The sequence below is a fragment of the Lactuca serriola genome, chromosome 2 (genome assembly GCF_051521515.1).
Source record: "Lactuca serriola cultivar US96UC23 chromosome 2, Lser_US96UC23_V15, whole genome shotgun sequence".
In the NCBI taxonomy this organism is placed as follows: Eukaryota; Viridiplantae; Streptophyta; class Magnoliopsida; order Asterales; family Asteraceae; genus Lactuca; species Lactuca serriola.
This window is the reverse complement of record NC_136409.1, coordinates 158910835-158917908: the sequence shown is the minus strand read 5'-3', so window position 1 is coordinate 158917908 and position 7074 is coordinate 158910835.

Below are 7074 nucleotides of genomic sequence, written 5' to 3'. Positions count from 1 at the left end.
CTCAGTCCCTTCAGTCTAAATTCCCAAGTCAAACTTGGTCAAAAGTCAATGGTCAATGGAAGTCAAAAATAATCAAAGTCCAAGGCAGCTGAGTACGCCCAGCATATGTGATTCAACACCAGTACGTGTAACATGCTCTTAGGTACGCCCGACATATATACGTCTAAAATAATTCCTTTTTTTAGTGTTTAATCCTTTAAGAACTTTTGTCCTGAGCTCAGATCTAGACTCAAAACATTTGTTGGATAAGGTGTCTAAGTCCATAACTTATTTGGTATATACTTGACCCGACCCGGCATGGTCCATTTGGGTTGCATCTCATCCAAACTATATATGGATAATTTTATGAGAGTTATACACATATGTTTATTAATATATTATAAGTTATAATATATTAATATGAAGTCATGTTATTTAATTAGTCTTAGTCTTAAATTAATTATGAATTAATTTAGAGATTAAAAGGAAGACTAATTAGATTGTGGGCTATTGGTTTTATATGGTGTGGGCTAACACTCATTTGTTAATGGGTTAGGCTTGTATGGAAGTCCATGGATGATCCATGGAGCTTTTAACCCATGGATCCTTGGAAAAGGAAAGGTCATGGGTTATTAGGGTTTCACCCTAATCATGTACACTATATAAGCATGCTTATGTTGCATGAAATAGCCACTAGTGGCACTAGTTGTGTGAGGTTTTGTGTGTGGCGAAATTATAGTGTGTATACACTCTCTCAAAGTTTTCCAAGAGTTTGTGGTGATTTGTGATTCCATTTGAGGCATTCACACTATTGGTGCTTGGCCCTCAAACTCCTTAGGAATCAAACTCATCATCAAAAGGTATGTAATCTCATCTAATTCTTTTATGTTTAAAAGTACCCCATGCCATGTTAGATAGGTTATGAACCTTGGAAAAATTATTATTTTGCATGTATTTAGCGAAAAAATAGATCCAAGGTTTATTAGGGTTGCATGCACACTTAGGAAGTGTTAGATTGCTCAAAACCCAATAGTGGTATCAGAGCCTAGGCTTGCTTGTTTGATACTTGATGCAAAATAAAAAAAAAAATAAAAAAAAAAAAAACAGAATTTCGACTTTTGCTGCTGGAAATGGACTAGAAATATTACCCTAAACTGTTTTGGTGTTTTAAAACTTGTTTTAGTTGGTGTAATGGTTGTTCTAATCCATTTACAATAGCAAATATCAAAATTCCATGATTTTATGTGTTCATATAATTCTTGAAATTTTGATGATCATGTTCATGTTCTTATGAATTTAGAAGATGATAGGAATTATTTGCTGAATTGTTTGGAATTAATTCTTGATCATTTATGTGTTTTAATGGAGTCCATAATTTGTCCTCAAGTTATGGATATCCAAAGGTCACTTTTCTTTAACACACATTTAAACACATAAGTTACATGAAAGTGAAGAGTCTTCAATTTTATGAACCTTTAATTCGTAAGTTATGAAATAAAAAGTCTTGAAATTGTTGATGTGGATGTTCATGTTCATATGAGTTTTGTTAGATCATAAGAATTATTTGCAAATTGTTTGTTAGTTAATTCTTGATCTTAATGTGTTTTAATGGAATTCTTAATTTGTCTTCAAGTTATGGAATTCCAAGAGTTTTTCTTTTAAATGTTTTTATTAAGAAGTTGTAGGTTACATTTTCTTGAAGAGTTTTTCCCATAAATGCTTTTATGGACTTCATAACTTGTCCTCAAGTTACGGATTTCCAAGAGACTCTTCATTAAAAGCTTTAAAACACTTAATTAAAACTCATAAGTTATGAATATCCAAAAGTTTATGAATTGTTCAAAACTTGCTCTCAAGTTTTGGAATTTGTAAAGTCTCACACAAACTTTAATTCCACATCCTAGAGTTTTAAAAGTTAAAATTCAACACTTATACTATTTATAAGATTAATGGTTAATTATTATATATATGTATAAGAACAAGTCATTTTACCGTTAGTAGGCCTCATTCACGAAGCCGGTCTATAAGGTGGGTATAAGGTTGTTGCCTATAAAATGGCGACTTAATGGGTGTCCACTCTCACCCACCGCTTGCTTGATCGGTGGAGGGTCGTTAGCCGAACGGGTAGGACAATGACTTTAAATTCTCATTAAAAGTATAATGATTATTATAAAGTAACTAAATATTTTTTTATTTAATTCCCAATCTTAGTTACTTTAGGAAAAATGTGAATTTGGTGCTAGCCCATGGAATTTACACTTTGTACCTTACCAAGTCGTTGGTGGAGCGTGTGTGGTTAACCGGCACACCAACTTGGACTAGTAAGGATCACGAAGGGTGACTTTATGTTTGTCATAGATCAATGGAGCGTGTGTGGTTAACCGGCACATTGATTGGGTGATAATATTAAGGCTACCAAGTGAATTGGTATGGTTATTCACACCTTGTTTTTTGATCCTCGACATCCCAGTCACAAAATTTGAGAGGGCACACTCGAGATTGAAACATGCCATTGAAAAGTTCAATGAATCTCAAAAGATCTAGGAATTTCAAATCCAATTAAAACCTAATAAATTATTTCGTTTTTCATGGTGGAAATTGGTGAATCGTCATTCGCCTACCTTCAAATATTTTATAGCTTGGATTACGGCATCCCTCTTCCAAAGTATAAAATATTGTGTTGGGTCCTAGCCTTAATATTTCATATTGGGTGTTATATTAAGGACTTTGAATCAACTAACTTGATTTTCTCCCATTATAGATGTCTGGTTCAGACAACTATGATCTTCCCAAATCTCTTGAAGATGGTGTCCCTCAACATCATGCTTCACTTCCTCCACCTCCTCCAGTTATTCTCCCTCACCCACAAGTTCTTGAAAAGTTTAAAGTCACTCAATCCCTACTGGCAAGCATAGTCTATGTGTGCTCACATCTTGGAGATAAAGTCACATATTGACAAGCCGGGAGAGTTGGGTGTCAAAGTCTCATGAAGGTTCGATGTTCAATCACTTTCTTAGTAACATAGTGAGTCTCTTTGGGACTACTATGAGACAGACTATGACATGACCCTTAATGATGTTATCTATTTGCTTGGTGTTGTGGAATCAACAATGATTTGGAACACCGGTAAAGTAAATTTGATTAAAAGAACAACTTCCCAAGTCTTAAATGGACATTGACAATGGTAGCATTGGATATCTAGAAAAGGATTTCTCTTCCCAATGGAAAGGGATCGGCCATAGTCAACTCGGTTGACCAAATGGTAAAGAGAAAGGCTAAGTCTGAGATAGTCTCATGTGCCATTACCAAAGGGTCCATGTGTTTTGTTGCTAAAGGAAGGGGCATTGGTTGCGAAGCTGCCCTATTTACCTGAAAGATCATAAGATTGATCAAGTCAAAAAGTTTGACTTTACTTCGGGTAAAGTCCACTGTCTAACTCTATTAAGTTCCTATTTGGAGATTCTTATTACATAATGTGAATGGGTCACATGATGATGTTTTAAGAATCAAATAGGAAGCTTAAAGTAAGTATATGTTGATTCTGATTGCGAAGGTGGGTTTCGATCGCATGGTTCGGTAATCAAAATTTTGAGTTGTTGCTTAAGAGTTATAATATATTGCTTATGAATAGATAACAACAAGGTTTTCATGTGGATTGTAAGGATAAGTTTTTCCGCAAAGTTTTAAAAAAAAGGTTTTAATTTTATTTATTTTAAAAATATCCTTACAATGGCATCTGTGGAAATTGTTGCTTATATGTTTCCAGTAATAGCAATATTGGAAAGTGGATTTGATTCCTTCATTTGTGGTAGTGTCTAAATTTACCGAATGAAGAAAGTTTTTCATCACCCAAGTTTCAATTGGACGGAAACTTGGAATCATACAAGTTGTATTGTATGATGAATGAGAATTTTCATCTTTGAAAATTAAGACTAATTCTTTGATCACATGTATATGTGAGTCAATTGAAGGACTAAGGAATTAGGTACACTGGGTGTGCGCTGGTCAAGGTCCACCACAAAGATTGATTTGTCATGATTTACTAAAGATTAGTAAATATGATTATACTTATGAGGTTAAGTATAATTCTGTAACACTGGAAAGGTTACAATGTATGACAAAACAAATGAGAAGAATCAAATTAGGCAGAAAGATAAAAGTTTCTCAAATTTGAAAGGATGGAAGAGTACTTTAGTATCGTATTTCATGATCATCTTAATGATTATGAAACCATATCACAAATTCATACTCTAAGGACGTCTTAGTGCACTGTTATGGCTAAGAATAGAGGTCATGAATTGTTGGATTGGTTAAAATCAAGAAGATGAGTCATATTTCGTTCCAAAACAATTCTTAGAGTCATACTCCAAGATTGTAACTTTGAGTGACATAAAGGAAGATTTATTAACACTAGTCAAATGTAAGAGTAAAATGTTTTCTACTCTTGTACATTTGAGATTGGTAAGTTGTGATGTCTTGGATGAGACAAAGACCAACTAAGACCAATTGTGTGAAGTGTTAGTCTTGATAAGAATCCGCACTATGCCTTGAATATTTGTCAAGGAATGGTTCTTGACTGGGGAAACTTATATGTCAAAGGGATAGTGGGAGCCTTAAAGATCCTGAAAGAGTTTCAAGATTTAATCAAGAGTAAAACCTGTAATTTATCACTAGCACACGACTTAAGGTTTGCAACCTATCGTGTTGACATAATTCTTATTTCTGTACCTGCTTCAAATAAGTTGAATTTGCATGTGAGTTATCAGAGTTCAACTTGGAAGCATTGGTGGGCCTTGTGCTACCAAGGTGACAAGAAACTAAGATTGAACAAGTTTAATCCATGTAAGGCTGAATTTGTCACTAACCTTATCTTGTGATTATGGTTTTGACAAATTCACATGGATAGGAACTCATACACTATAAAATCTAAGTGTCATAAGGTTTCTCTCCGATTCATGAAAATGATGGTGAGGAAACGCTTTCACTAAGTAGATTTTACGTAGATATCAATTATGTTATTTGCATTTTCAAAAGTCGTTAGTGGAGCGTGTGTGGTTAACCGGCACACTAACCTGGACTTGTGAGAAATGAAAAATGCCTAAGCAATTGAGACAATGATTACGGCATCCCTTTTCATAGTTCTGAAAATTGTTTAGACACACATGTGAACTATCTAAGAAAGGGTGTATGAATCTAAATTTCAGAAGTCCACCAGATTTCTGGAAATATATCAGAGCTAGTGGGAGCATAAGTGTTATGCTGATAATCATCATGTTAGTGGGAGCATGATTATTACGTTTAGTGTTGCAAGTTAGCAATGTTAATTATAGAAAACAAAGTTTCAATTCGTGAAGTTGCAGGGGTTGAAAAGTTGTTTTGCTATAATTAAGGGAGAGAAAATTATACTTCATTTCATTTCTAAAGCTTAGATTGAGATTTTAATCATCTTTAGTCAAGGATATATGTATGAATTTTATGTCTGAATGGTTCGACTTAAGGAAATTCTATATATATTGCGTTCTCAATTCTAAAGCTTAGATTGAGATTTTAATCATCTTTAGTCAATGATATGTGTATGAATTTTATGTCTGAATGGTTCGACTTAAGGAAATTCTATATATATTGCGTTCTCAAAATTCAATTATGACTACGACATCCCTCTTCATAGTTAAATTTTGAAAACATGGCAAATAAAAAATATTGTAGCAAAAGACTGGTCTAGTATCATGTCTTTATGTCAAACATCATGAATTGTGTCCCATATGCTTCGGATATAGGATCGATTGCATGTGCTATAATATTCATCTTTTCTAAATTTTCCAAATGCTTAAGGCATTGAGAAGGGAAAAGTCTAGAACTGGATATGACTAAAGTGATTAAGCAATTGTCGAGGACAATCTGAGGTTCGCCAAAGATTGGTTGCTCAGGGAAAGTTGGAAGTATGATGTAAGTTGTCGGAAAGGACCAAATTGACATATTCTGAAAAGAAGTAACTCTTGTTCGAAAGTGATAGTCAAAATGGGACTATGGAAATGTCTCCATAGGTGGAAGTTATTCAATCTATGTAAGATTAGAAAAACCTTAATGCAAGAAGGATGTTCAAAGCAATGTACTTTGAATATGAGACTTCCGTTCCATAGAAGTTGACCTTCTTTGGAATACTCTGCAATGACTGGTGACAAGGTTTTGGTAACTTTGTGCATAATCATTACAAGAGGAACATTGCATAAAAGTTTAAAATCTAACAGATTTTTTGGTAAATGATAGGAATCGGGGATTCTCACATTTACAATAAGGATTTGGGATTGTGAAATGAGTATCAATGGAATCATGTTCAATTGATCTACATCACAATTGTTTAGAAAAACAAAGTGTACATGCTAGGAGCATGGGACGACTGTTGTTTTTATTTAAGTCTTAAGTTGATTATTTGAAACATTGAATAATGTGTAATCAATATGGTGATAAATAAAAGGTGGTTTTATTTATATTCAAAAGGGTTCTGAGACCATATTGGATTCGATTATTATTGTGTTTCACTTTGCATGTTTTGACTTCCAAAATAGCTAGGTTATTCTTTCCGAATGACTAAGTTATTTAAACACTCCACAGTCGTTCATATGTTGGAAGTAGGTATGAATCAAGACTGTCATGAACCGAGTTTGTAGATGGCTAAATGGGTTTAGTCATAGCAATGGTTGCTACAACATTCATGAGTGCTCATAAGTTATGAGTATTGGTATAAACCCACGCTCACTTGTATCACTTCATGGAATTTATCTTGAGTGATCGTGAGACGGTAATATCATATAAATCTTCAAACCTAGAGATATGAGTTGTTACCTATGAGTTGGTTGTGCATTGATTGCACGTAAACGCATCAGTAACTTGATGTTATAAAACGTGCCTTTGTGTACAATTCAACAAGTAGTAGAACAAGCATATGAGTCGAAGTTTATCTGTTCCTTCTAGAAATAGAAGCGATATTTGGGCCCCTCGATGATTTTGTTGTGACCTATCTACCGGCCGGTCAGAACTAAATTGATGTGTTCGATTAAGTTCTTTGTCAAACAAATCGGAAATCGGGAAACAAAC